This window comes from Culex quinquefasciatus, chromosome 3 (genome assembly GCF_015732765.1).
Source record: "Culex quinquefasciatus strain JHB chromosome 3, VPISU_Cqui_1.0_pri_paternal, whole genome shotgun sequence".
Classification (NCBI taxonomy): Eukaryota; Metazoa; Arthropoda; class Insecta; order Diptera; family Culicidae; genus Culex; species Culex quinquefasciatus.
This window is the reverse complement of record NC_051863.1, coordinates 121,259,895-121,273,888: the sequence shown is the minus strand read 5'-3', so window position 1 is coordinate 121,273,888 and position 13,994 is coordinate 121,259,895. Positions and strand designations below refer to the sequence as shown.

The 13,994-nt window shown below is 22.5% G+C and overlaps 1 protein-coding gene and 1 long non-coding RNA gene across 31 annotated transcripts in view; one reads left to right on the top strand and one right to left on the bottom strand.

The window, feature by feature from the left end:
• LOC6037170 (glucose transporter type 1) overlaps nucleotides 1-13,994 on the top strand; it is a 431,006-nt gene that overhangs the window by 356,127 nt on the left and 60,885 nt on the right. The gene's annotated exons all lie outside the window — the stretch shown is intronic.
• On the bottom strand, nucleotides 2,654-6,643 carry LOC119769389. Its single transcript, XR_005278315.1, has 3 exons — nucleotides 6,488-6,643; nucleotides 6,066-6,157; nucleotides 2,654-2,805 (listed from the first exon to the last, which is right to left on the bottom strand). It is a non-coding gene; the product is annotated as an uncharacterized LOC119769389 (long non-coding RNA).

Genomic DNA, 13,994 nt, shown 5'->3' with positions numbered 1-13,994 from the left:
TTACGGTCGTAAATATTGAGTTTCACGAGGCGGTTTTTGCCCGGGCACTCTGTTTTGGAGCTCCTCTTTTTTCGCAGCAAGCAGTTTTTGCCTCAATTCAGAATGAAATAGAGTGCGGTTTCAGCTGGAATTTACTTCCGGTCTTTAGTTGCTTGGATCTGAAAATGAAATAAGAGATATTTTCTACTTTTTTAGTTCTAACAGCCTCAGTGTTTCTGGGACTTTAAGTTTAAGATATTCGCAAATTGCAGCAATTGCATGCACCTTGCAGACAAAGTCTGTCGGTGCAACCTTCTGCTGCGGTCTTACGTGGATCCGTAATTCAATTGCTAACCAAAATTTATTTCCTTCTTTCCACGAAAGACGGCATCCTTCTGGGAAGATCCTCCCGGCTTGTCTGAGAGAGAAAAGCTACGATGTGCCAAAAGGGCCATCTTGCAGAGACGAAATGTTTCGACACGGCACGATAAATGTATAGAAAATCACCACGTAAACATATTTCCCCACCCGAAAAGACGTGTTATCCGGTGTTCCACCCAAGCCCAAGCCTATAGCCAGGGTGGACCCTAGCAGCTAGGCCAACGATAGCCGACGAAAGCCAGATGAAAGGAAATGGCAGATTTATTTCCTCTTTCTCTCGGATTTGAAAGAGAAAAAAAAAGAAGGAAATAAAAGTCCAAAAGAGCTTTCAAATGCTGTTTTCCGGTGTTTCACCCTTGGATTTGTCGGCACATGTGCACACACACACACTGGTACTGCACTGGGAGTGGGGTGGTGGCCACAAATTTGAGCATCTTTTATGTTGGCACTGCTGACACTGGATGGGTGGACTTAGGGAAGGGTTTTTCCCCCGTGGAGATATGTCTGGAACGTGCTGTATCGGTTTGGGTTGTACTCATTTCCATTTTTTGTTCCTTTCTGCAAGATTGTCTGGAAAGTGCAATCTGCCAACACTTTTAAACCTTTTATTTGGTTTTTCTCATCTTGAGATGAAATTTTACAATCGTTCCTAGATAAGACCATGAATTTATGTTCTCTTAAACATATTTTCAAACAAATCTTGTTAATATGAGGCAAAATTTGGACTCGATTGTCCGAAGTGCCTGTAAAAATATCACTTCGAATAATCAAATCTTCTTACAATCGAATCCCAAATTTGTCTTATATTGGGTCGTAGAGTTATGCTTAGCAAACTGACAACCAAAGTGCTCAAAAGGATTCTGAGAATATGTCATCCATGATTGCGGTCAATATGGCGGTCATGGAATATTGAGAATTGTCGTTGTCGTAGTATTTTGTCGCACGTCTCTTTTTTACATTCCGAGAAAAACGCGTTTGACCTTGAATAAACAAAAACGAGAGCACGCAATGTAAACAATAACAAACACGTTTTTTTTTGTTGACCATTCTGTGCATTGTCCCCAAGTTTTATAGAATTTGGTTATAATTACAAATGTTTACGGTAGTCGGGCTTGTCACGTGTCAAAAATCATCTGAATAAATTCCCTATGCCCAGTTGTCGCACTTGCAGCAATTTTCAGGGTGTGTCAAGATTGCACGATCAGATCGAAATTCTTTTATATGAAGAGTGACAATAATGCATGGAGTTTTTTCGGTTTTTGTTGCATACCTCAGGATTGAAATCGAAGTTTGGAAATCCGTGAATGTCAAAAGGTGAGGCATTGTTAGCTGCACAAAATGGCGTTTTAACTCAATTTGGCCCAAAAATGCACGTGCGACAAGACAATGATTTGGTAATTTAACAGTTCATCAACCATTCAAGTTTTACTAATTTTGGATTACTGAACTCGGATAAAATCTCGAAAATAAGCAAAAACAAACAATATTTTTTTCCATTCTTCGAACATCCAAAGTTTGTCGAACTTTCGATAAACGAGTCTGGATTGTACTTTGAACCAAAAATTACACCTCAATGTTTGGGCTGATTTGGGTAAATTGGTAAAACATTGCTATTCTACTCACATTTCTATTTGTACCTATATGCACTTTGCTTTGAACAGTTACCGTTGGTTTCTTAAAAATGTAGATTGGATAGCGCAGAAATGTAAAAATCATAAGAAAAGGTCCCACCCGCATAAAGATTTACTATAAACCAACAGTAGATTTTATGGTTATCACACGATAAATTCTATGGTTATTTTAACCATGATTCTACTGTAGCCTTTATGTTTTTTCACCATAGAATATATCCTATTTCGGGAATTTACTATAAAAAAGGGGTATTGTTAGGCACAGTCACCATAAAAATTTCGACTTTTCCCCATACAAAAAAAAACCAAAAACTATACATTCTATCGTATTTTCATTGATGCCTTTTCCGTCCAAAAATTACCCTGACCATAGAAAACATCATACATTTATAATAAAAACAGTAACCATTACAATGGTTTGCACAGTAAATTCACAGTTCTTCATGGATTTTTCCATACTAAATAGTACGGTTTAAACTATATTCGTACATTGAAATAAATAATAACTACAGTATGATTCATTGTATTTGCATTGTATTTATTGTTTTCTCTCCACTAAATTGTACTGTAAAACATATATTTATACATTAAAATTAATGGTCAATATGGTAAGTTTTATTGTATTTTTATAGTTTTTTTCGCAGATTTAAAAAAAATAGTACTTTTTTCCGCGTCGTTTTCTTTTAATATTCTGCTTCAATCCGAACTTTCTGACGTTGTTCGCAATGTTTGTAGCCGGTGCCAGAACTACTGCTTCGTACTTGGGATGAACTCTCGCGTATTTATGAAGCACAATCCTCAGTGGAATAGGCCCCTGTAAAAGAGAAACACACTAAATTAGACATAGGAATATTTTCATATGTTTGTTTCGGTACAAATGCTATTAAATTAGCTGTTTCTAAAATTCTAAAATTCTAAAATTCTAAAATTCTAAAATTCTAAAATTCTAAAATTCTAAAATTCTAAAATTCTAAAATTCTAAAATTCTAAAATTCTAAAATTCTAAAATTCTAAAATTCTAAAATTCTAAAATTCTAAAATTCTAAAATTCTAAAATTCTAAAATTCTAAAATTCTAAAATTCTAAAATTCTAAAATTCTAAAATTCTAAAATTCTAAAATTCTAAAATTCTAAAATTCTAAAATTCTAAAATTTAAAATTCTAAAATTTAAAATTCTAAAATTCTAAAATTCTAAAATTCTAAAATTCTAAAATTCTAAAATTCTAAAATTCTAAAATTCTAAAATTCTAAAATTCTAAAATTCTGAAATTCTGAAATTCTAAAATTCTCAAATTCTGAAATTCTAAAATTCTCAAATTCTCAAAATCTCAAATTCTCAAATTCTAAAATTCTCAAATTCTCAAATTCTCAAATTCTAAAATTCTAAAATTCTAAAATTCTAAAATTCTAAAATTCTAAAATTCTAAAATTCTAAAATTCTAAAATTCTAAAATTCTAAAATTCTAAAATTCTAAAATTCTAAAATTCTAAAATTCTAAAATTTAAAATTTAAAATTCTAAAATTTAAAATTCTAAAATTCTAAAATTCTAAAATTCTAAAATTCTAAAATTCTAAAATTCTAAAATTCTAAAATTCTAAAATTTAAAATTCTAAAATTCTAAAATTTAAAATTCTAAAATTCTAAAATTCTAAAATTCTAAAATTCTAAAATTCTAAAATTCTAAAATTCTAAAATTCTAAAATTCTAAAATTCTAAAATTCTAAAATTCTAAAATTCTAAAATTCTAAAATTCTAAAATTCTAAAATTCTAAAATTTAAAATTCTAAAATTCTAAAATTTAAAATTTAAAATTCTAAAATTCTAAAATTCTAAAATTCTAAAATTCTAAAATTCTAAAATTTAAAATTTAAAATTCTAAAATTCTAAAATTCTAAAATTCTAAAATTCTAAAATTCTAAAATTCTAAAATTCTAAAATTCTGAAATTCTAAAATTCTAAAATTCTCAAATTCTCAAATTCTCAAATTCTCAAATTCTCAAATTCTCAAATTCTCAAATTCTCAAATTCTCAAATTCTCAAATTCTCAAATTCTCAAATTCTCAAATTCTCAAATTCTCAAATTCTCAAATTCTCAAATTCTAAAATTCTAAAATTCTAAAATTCTAAAATTCTAAAATTCTAAAATTCTAAAATTCTAAAATTCTAAAATTCTAAAATTCTAAAATTCTAAAATTCTAAAATTCTAAAATTCTAAAATTCTAAAATTCTAAAATTCTAAAATTCTAAAATTTAAAATTCTAAAATTCTAAAATTCTAAAATTCTAAAATTCTAAAATTCTAAAATTCTAAAATTTAAAATTTAAAATTCTAAAATTCTAAAATTCTAAAATTCTAAAATTCTAAAATTCTAAAATTCTAAAATTCTAAAATTCTAAAATTTAAAATTTAAAATTCTAAAATTCTAAAATTCTAAAATTTAAAATTCTAAAATTCTAAAATTTAAAATTCTAAAATTCTAAAATTCTAAAATTCTAAAATTCTAAAACTCTAAAATTCTAAAATTCTAAAATTCTAAAATTCTAAAATTCTAAAATTCTAAAATTCTAAAATTTAAAATTTTAAAATTACAAAATTACAAAATTACAAAATTCTTTATATCTCAATTTTCTTATTTCCGAATTTCCGAACTTCCTAATATCCTAATTGCCTAATTTCCTAATTTCCTAATTTCCTAATTTCCTAATTTCCTAATTTCCTAGTTTCCTAATTTCCTAATTTCCTTAATTCCTAATTTCCTAATTTCCTAATTTCCTAATTTCCTAGTTTCCTAATTTCCTAATTTCCTAATTTCCTAATTTCCTAATTTCCTAATTTCCTAATTTCCTAATTTCCTAATTGCCTGATTTCCGAATTTCTGAATTTCCTAGTATCCGAATTTACTAATTTGGAATTTCTTAATTGTTATTTTTTTTATGTTTTTAATTTTTTAATTTCCTAATTTCCTAATTTCCTGATTTCCTAATTTCCAAATTTCCTAATTTCCAAATTTCTTATTTCCCTAATTTTCTAATTTCCAAATTTCCTAATTTCCTAATTTGGTGATTTCCTAATTACCTAATTTTCTAATTGCCTAATTTCCTAATTTCCTAATTTCCTAATTACCTAATTGCCTAATTTCCTAATTTCCTAATTTCCTAATTGCCTAATTTCCTAATTTCCTAATTTCCTTATTTCCTAATTTCCTAATTTCCTAATTTCCTAATTTCCTAATTTCCTAATTTCCTGATTTTCTAATTTCCTTATTTCCTAATTTCCTAATTTCCTAATTTCCTAATTTCCTAATTTCCTAATTGCCTAATTTCCGAATTTCTGAATTTTCTGGTATCCGAATTTACTAATTTTGTAATTTCTTAATTGTTATTTTTTTTAATTTCTTAATTTCCTAATTTCCTGATTTCCTAATTTCCAAATTTCCAAATTTCTTATTTCCCTAATTTCCTAATTGCCTAATTTCCTAATTTCCTAATTTCCTAATTTCCTAATTTCCTAATTTCCTAATTTCCTAATTGCCTAATTTCCTGATTTCCGAATTTCCTAATTTCCTAATTTCCAAATTTCCTTATTTCCGAATTTCCTAATTTCCGAATTGCCTTATTTCCGAATTGCCTAATTTCCGAATTTCCTAATTGCCTAATTTCCATATTTCCAAATTTCCTTATTTCATAATTTCTTTATTTCCTTATTTCCTAATTTTTTAATTTCCAAATTTTCTTATTCCCTAATTTCCTAATTTCCTAATATCCTAATTGCCTAATTTCCTTCCAAGATTCAGCATTTTGAGATTCGGTCTGATGAGCAGCTCTATATGTTTACATTAAAAACAAAATTATATAAACATTTGTAATTATCAGTGGCATTCAAATTTGCAAATTCTATTATTTTATTTATTCATCAAAACAAATTTAACACAGGCACCGTGTCAATAAACGTCAAACGCTACTTTCTGTTTCTGTTATTTTCAGTTGCGTACCACTCAACACAATTCTTTTCGTGACCTTTTCCTTGACCGTTGTTTGAACGTTCACCGTTGAGCATTAACACACAACTTACCTAACGATTTTCGCCTCCAGACGAAACGACCATCCTGAACAAATCCGGCCGGAAGTGTCCGCAGCAGGCGCCGGGCCTGGTAGAAGAAGTCCCTGTAAAAAGAGGAACACACACAGTTTGTTCAGACCACTGTTCTCGCAAACTTGACCTTGACCATTCTCTTTGAACATAACCAAACTTGTCCGCACCCTCAGCAAACGTCAAATCAAAACAAATTGCTGCCGGATCTTTCTCCGGATCTCTCCCGTAAAAGATCCGGCAACAATTTTGTATGGCTTGAAGTTTGCGGAGGGTACCAAAAAAAGGTAAACAAATCACTTTGTGCATCAGCCAATAGCTTGGGAAATTTGCCTGAAAATGCCTGCTGCTGTTGCGGGTGCGATTCCGCCCTCTCCAAGTTCAACAAAACTCCAAATACTCACCCAAATATGCGAAAATTCCGCCATCCCAGAGCCGTTCCGATTCGGTCACCCGGTGTATTTGTTCCGAACGCCGGATGTTGTTCCTTCACGAGCACACGCGATTCGACTTGAGAATTTTTGATTTCAACTGCGCCACACAAACAGGATCAAACACGCGCGCGGTGAAAAAATGACAGCCTTGATGACAGCTCGATCAACTATGGTGTGTTCGTTAGGGAGCGTCGCCCAGATTAGGTGTCATGGTGCGTTCGTTAGGGAGCGTCGTGTTCGTTTTGTGATCCTTAATATTTTTGCCGTTTCTATTATTGAATAAAAATGTTTAAATGTTTAAATGTTTAAATGTTTAAATGTTTAAATGTTTAAATGTTTAAATGTTTAAATGTTTAAATGTTTAAATGTTTAAATGTTTAAATGTTTAAATGTTTAAATGTTTTAATGTTTAAATGTTTAAATGTTTAAAAGTTTAAATGTTTAAATGTTTAAATGTTTAAATGTTTAAATGTTTAAATGTTTAAATGTTTAAATGTTTAAATGTTTAAATGTTTAAATGTTTAAATGTTTAAATGTTTAAATGTTTAAATGTTTAAATGTTTAAATGTTTAAATGTTTAAATGTTTAAATGTTTAAATGTTTAAATGTTTAAATGTTTAAATGTTTAAATGTTTAAATGTTTAAATGTTTAAATGTTTAAATGTTTAAATGTTTAAATGTTTAAATGTTTAAATGTTTAAATGTTTAAATGTTTAAATGTTTAAATGTTTAAATGTTTAAATGTTTAAATGTTTAAATGTTTAAATGTTTAAATGTTTAAATGTTTAAATGTTTAAATGTTTAAATGTTTAAATGTTTAAATGTTTAAATGTTTAAATGTTTAAATGTTTAAATGTTTAAATGTTTAAATGTTTAAATGTTTAAATGTTTAAATGTTTAAATGTTTAAATGTTTAAATGTTTAAATGTTTAAATGTTTAAATGTTTAAATGTTTAAATGTTTAAATGTTTAAATGTTTAAATGTTTAAATGTTTAAATGTTTAAATGTTTAAATGTTTAAATGTTTAAATGTTTAAATGTTTAAATGTTTAAATGTTTAAATGTTTAAATGTTTAAATGTTTAAATGTTTAAATGTTTAAATGTTTAAATGTTTAAATGTTTAAATGTTTAAATGTTTAAATGTTTAAATGTTTAAATGTTTAAATGTTTAAATGTTTAAATGTTTAAATGTTTAAATGTTTAAATGTTTAAATGTTTAAATGTTTAAATGTTTAAATGTTTAAATGTTTAAATGTTTAAATGTTTAAATGTTTAAATGTTTAAATGTTTAAATGTTTAAATGTTTAAATGTTTAAATGTTTAAATGTTTAAATGTTTAAATGTTTAAATGTTTAAATGTTTAAATGTTTAAATGTTTAAATGTTTAAATGTTTAAATGTTTAAATGTTTAAATGTTTAAATGTTTAAATGTTTAAATGTTTAAATGTTTAAATGTTTAAATGTTTAAATGTTTAAATGTTTAAATGTTTAAATGTTTAAATGTTTAAATGTTTAAATGTTTAAATGTTTAAATGTTTAAATGTTTAAATGTTTAAATGTTTAAATGTTTAAATGTTTAAATGTTTAAATGTTTAAATGTTTAAATGTTTAAATGTTTAAATGTTTAAATGTTTAAATGTTTAAATGTTTAAATATTTAAATGTTTAAATGTTTAAATGTTTAAATGTTTAAATGTTTAAATGTTTAAATGTTTAAATGTTTAAATGTTTAAATGTTTAAATGTTTAAATGTTTAAATGTTTAAATGTTTAAATGTTTAAATGTTTAAATGTTTAAATGTTTAAATGTTTAAATGTTTAAATGTTTAAATGTTTAAATGTTTAAATGTTTAAATGTTTAAATGTTTAAATGTTTAAATGTTTAAATGTTTAAATGTTTAAATGTTTAAATGTTTAAATGTTTAAATGTTTAAATGTTTAAATGTTTAAATGTTTAAATGTTTAAATGTTTAAATGTTTAAATGTTTAAATGTTTAAATGTTTAAATGTTTAAATGTTTAAATGTTTAAATGTTTAAATGTTTAAATGTTTAAATGTTTAAATGTTTAAATGTTTAAATGTTTAAATGTTTAAATGTTTAAATGTTTAAATGTTTAAATGTTTAAATGTTTAAATGTTTAAATGTTTAAATGTTTAAATGTTTAAATGTTTAAATGTTTAAATGTTTAAATGTTTAAATGTTTAAATGTTTAAATGTTTAAATGTTTAAATGTTTAAATGTTTAAATGTTTAAATGTTTAAATGTTTAAATATTTAAATGTTTAAATGTTTAAATGTTTAAATGTTTAAATGTTTAAATGTTTAAATGTTTAAATGTTTAAATGTTTAAATGTTTAAATGTTTAAATGTTTAAATGTTTAAATGTTTAAATGTTTAAATGTTTAAATGTTTAAATGTTTAAATGTTTAAATGTTTAAATGTTTAAATGTTTAAATGTTTAAATGTTTAAATGTTTAAATGTTTAAATGTTTAAATGTTTAAATGTTTAAATGTTTAAATGTTTAAATATTTAAATGTTTAAATGTTTAAATGTTTAAATGTTTAAATGTTTAAATGTTTAAATGTTTAAATGTTTAAATGTTTAAATGTTTAAATGTTTAAATGTTTAAATGTTTAAATGTTTAAATGTTTAAATGTTTAAATGTTTAAATGTTTAAATGTTTAAATGTTTAAATGTTTAAATGTTTAAATGTTTAAATGTTTAAATGTTTAAATGTTTAAATGTTTAAATGTTTAAATGTTTAAATGTTTAAATGTTTAAATGTTTAAATGTTTAAATGTTTAAATGTTTAAATGTTTAAATGTTTAAATGTTTAAATGTTTAAATGTTTAAATGTTTAAATGTTTAAATGTTTAAATGTTTAAATGTTTAAATGTTTAAATGTTTAAATGTTTAAATGTTTAAATGTTTAAATGTTTAAATGTTTAAATGTTTAAATGTTTAAATGTTTAAATGTTTAAATGTTTAAATGTTTAAATGTTTAAATGTTTAAATGTTTAAATGTTTAAATGTTTAAATGTTTAAATGTTTAAATGTTTAAATGTTTAAATGTTTAAATGTTTAAATGTTTAAATGTTTAAATGTTTAAATGTTTAAATGTTTAAATGTTTAAATGTTTAAATGTTTAAATGTTTAAATGTTTAAATGTTTAAATGTTTAAATGTTTAAATGTTTAAATGTTTAAATGTTTAAATGTTTAAATGTTTAAATGTTTAAATGTTTAAATGTTTAAATGTTTAAATGTTTAAATGTTTAAATGTTTAAATGTTTAAATGTTTAAATGTTTAAATGTTTAAATGTTTAAATGTTTAAATGTTTAAATGTTTAAATGTTTAAATGTTTAAATGTTTAAATGTTTAAATGTTTAAATGTTTAAATGTTTAAATGTTTAAATGTTTAAATGTTTAAATGTTTAAATGTTTAAATGTTTAAATGTTTAAATGTTTAAATGTTTAAATGTTTAAATGTTTAAATGTTTAAATGTTTAAATATTTAAATGTTTAAATGTTTAAATGTTTAAATGTTTAAATATTTAAATGTTTAAATGTTTAAATGTTTAAATGTTTAAATGTTTAAATGTTTAAATGTTTAAATGTTTAAATGTTTAAATGTTTAAATGTTTAAATGTTTAAATGTTTAAATGTTTAAATGTTTAAATGTTTAAATGTTTAAATGTTTAAATGTTTAAATGTTTAAATGTTTAAATGTTTAAATGTTTAAATGTTTAAATGTTTAAATGTTTAAATGTTTAAATGTTTAAATGTTTAAATGTTTAAATGTTTAAATGTTTAAATGTTTAAATGTTTAAATGTTTAAATGTTTAAATGTTTAAATGTTTAAATGTTTAAATGTTTAAATGTTTAAATGTTTAAATGTTTAAATGTTTAAATGTTTAAATGTTTAAATGTTTAAATGTTTAAATGTTTAAATGTTTAAATGTTTAAATGTTTAAATGTTTAAATGTTTAAATGTTTAAATGTTTAAATGTTTAAATGTTTAAATGTTTAAATGTTTAAATGTTTAAATGTTTAAATGTTTAAATGTTTAAATGTTTAAATGTTTAAATGTTTAAATGTTTAAATGTTTAAATGTTTAAATGTTTAAATGTTTAAATGTTTAAATGTTTAAATGTTTAAATATTTAAATGTTTAAATGTTTAAATGTTTAAATATTTAAATGTTTAAATGTTTAAATGTTTAAATGTTTAAATGTTTAAATGTTTAAATGTTTAAATGTTTAAATGTTTAAATGTTTAAATGTTTAAATGTTTAAATGTTTAAATGTTTAAATGTTTAAATGTTTAAATGTTTAAATGTTTAAATGTTTAAATGTTTAAATGTTTAAATGTTTAAATGTTTAAATGTTTAAATGTTTAAATGTTTAAATGTTTAAATGTTTAAATGTTTAAATGTTTAAATGTTTAAATGTTTAAATGTTTAAATGTTTAAATGTTTAAATGTTTAAATGTTTAAATGTTTAAATGTTTAAATGTTTAAATGTTTAAATGTTTAAATGTTTAAATGTTTAAATGTTTAAATATTTAAATGTTTAAATGTTTAAATGTTTAAATGTTTAAATATTTAAATGTTTAAATGTTTAAATGTTTAAATGTTTAAATGTTTAAATGTTTAAATGTTTAAATGTTTAAATGTTTAAATGTTTAAATGTTTAAATGTTTAAATGTTTAAATGTTTAAATGTTTAAATGTTTAAATGTTTAAATGTTTAAATGTTTAAATGTTTAAATGTTTAAACTGTTCAGTAAAATGGCCATTCGGGTAAATGACATTCGGGGATATGGAATTTGCGGAGAATGATTTTCGGGTACACTCAACCCCGATGGTTTGACACTAACTGTTGTCAAACAAACGGGGTCACTTTTTAGTTTGACACTTTTTACACGGATCTCACACACACTACCAAACGCTGTTTTGATAGTGTTCGTGAGCGTGTAAAATTGACAGTTCGTCACTTTTAGTTTGACTTTGACCAACCAACGGGGTACAAACTAAAAAGTGTCAAACGAAAAGTGACCAACCACCGGGGTTGAGTGTAGTGGAATTTTCGGGGAAATGATTAATCGGGGATATGGGATTAGTGAAAGGGATTTGGGGATTTGGGATAAAGCCTTAATGTTTTAATATTTTAATATTTTAATATTTTAATATTTTAATATTTAATATTTTAATATTTTAATATTTTAATATTTTAATATTTTAATATTTTAATATTTTAATATTTTAATATTTTAATATTTTAATATTTTAATATTTTAATATTTTAATATTTTAATATTTTAATATTTTAATATTTTAATATTTTAATATTTTAATATTTTAATATTTTAATATTTTAATATTTTAATATTTTAATATTTTAATATTTTAATATTTTAATATTTTAATATTTTAATATTTTAATATTTTAATATTTTAATATTTTAATATTTTAATATTTTAATATTTTAATATTTTAATATTTTAATATTTTAATATTTTAATATTTTAATATTTTAATATTTTAATATTTTAATATTTTAATATTTTAATATTTTAATATTTTAATATTTTAATATTTTAATATTTTAATATTTTAATATTTTAATATTTTAATATTTTAATATTTTAATATTTTAGTATTTTAATATTTTTATATTTTCAATACTTTTATTACATGATTCGCATTATTTAAAAAAATCGTTCAAAAAAAGTTCACACTATGCAACTATAACATTACAATGAAACTTACTGTAACAAAAAATTGGAAAAAATGCGTTATGAGATTTCCAATAACAAAACCATAATATTTGCTGTATTCATGAAAGGTACAGTACTTTTATTGTTTCAATTTATAACATTTCCAATAACAAAACCATGAAATTTGCTGTAACCATGAAATCTACGATAACTTTATCGTCATTCCAATGAAGTTAAAAAAAATCAACCATAAACTTACCATAAATATTATAATATTTATTGTAACTTCATGGTTTTGACAATACAAATCATCATATAATTTTATTCGGGCACCCGCATAAAGTTTTACTATAAACCAACAGTAGATTTTATGGTTATCACACGATAAATTCTATGGTTATTTTTACCATGATTCTACAGTAGCCATTATGTTTTTTCACCATAGAATATATCTTATTTTGGGAAATTACTATAAAAAAGGGGTATTGTTAGGCACAGTCACCATAAAAATTTCGACTTTTCCCCATACAAAAAAACCAAAACTATATACTCTACCGTATTTTCATTGATGCCTTTTCCGTCCAAAAATTACCCTGACCATAGAAAACATCATACATTTATAATAAAAACAGTAACCATTACAATGGTTTGCACAGTAGATTCACAGTTCTTCATGGATTTTTCCATACTAAATAGTACGGTTTAAACTATATTCGTACATTGAAATAAATAATAACTACAGTATGATTCATTGTATTTTCATTGTATTTATTTTTTTCTCCACTAAATTGTACTGTAAAACATATATTTATACATTGAAATTAATGGTCAATATGGTAAGTTTTATTGTATTTTTATAGTTTTTCGTAGATTTAAAAAAATAGTACTTTTTCCGCGTCTTTTAATATTCTGCTTCAATCCGAACTTTCTGACGTTGTTCGAAATGTTTGTAGCCGGTGCCGGAACTACTGCTTCGTATTTGGGATGAACTCTCGCGTATTTATGAAGCACAATCCTCAGTGGAATAGGCCCCTGTAAAAGAGAAACACACTAAATTAGACATAGGGAATATTATGTTTGTTTCGGTATAAATGCTATTAAATTAGCTGTTACTAGAATTCTAAAATTTAAAATTCTAAAATTCTAAAATTCTAAAATTCTAAAATTCTAAAATTCTAAAATTCTAAAATTCTAAAATTTAAAATTCTAAAATTCTAAAATTCTAAAATTCTAAAATTTAAAATTCTAAAATTCTAAAATTCTAAAATTCTAAAATTTAAAATTCTAAAATTCTAAAATTCTAAAATTTAAAATTTAAAATTTAAAATTCTAAAATTTAAAATTCTAAAATTTAAAATTCTAAAATTTAAAATTCTAAAATTTAAAATTCTAAAATTCTAAAATTTAAAATTCTAAAATTCTAAAATTTAAAATTCTAAAATTCTAAAATTTAAAATTCTAAAATTCTAAAATTCTAAAATTCTAAAATTTAAAATTCTAAAATTCTAAAATTCTAAAATTCTAAAATTCTAAAATTCTAAAATTTAAAATTCTAAAATTCTAAAATTTAAAATTCTAAAATTCTAAAATTCTAAAATTCTAAAATTTAAAATTCTAAAATTCAAATTTAAAATTCTAAAATTCTAAAATTCTAAAATTCTAAAATTTAAAATTCTAAAATTCTAAAATTTAAAATTTAAAATTCTAAAATTCTAAAATTTAAAATTCTAAAATTCTAAAATTCTAAAATTCTAAAATTCT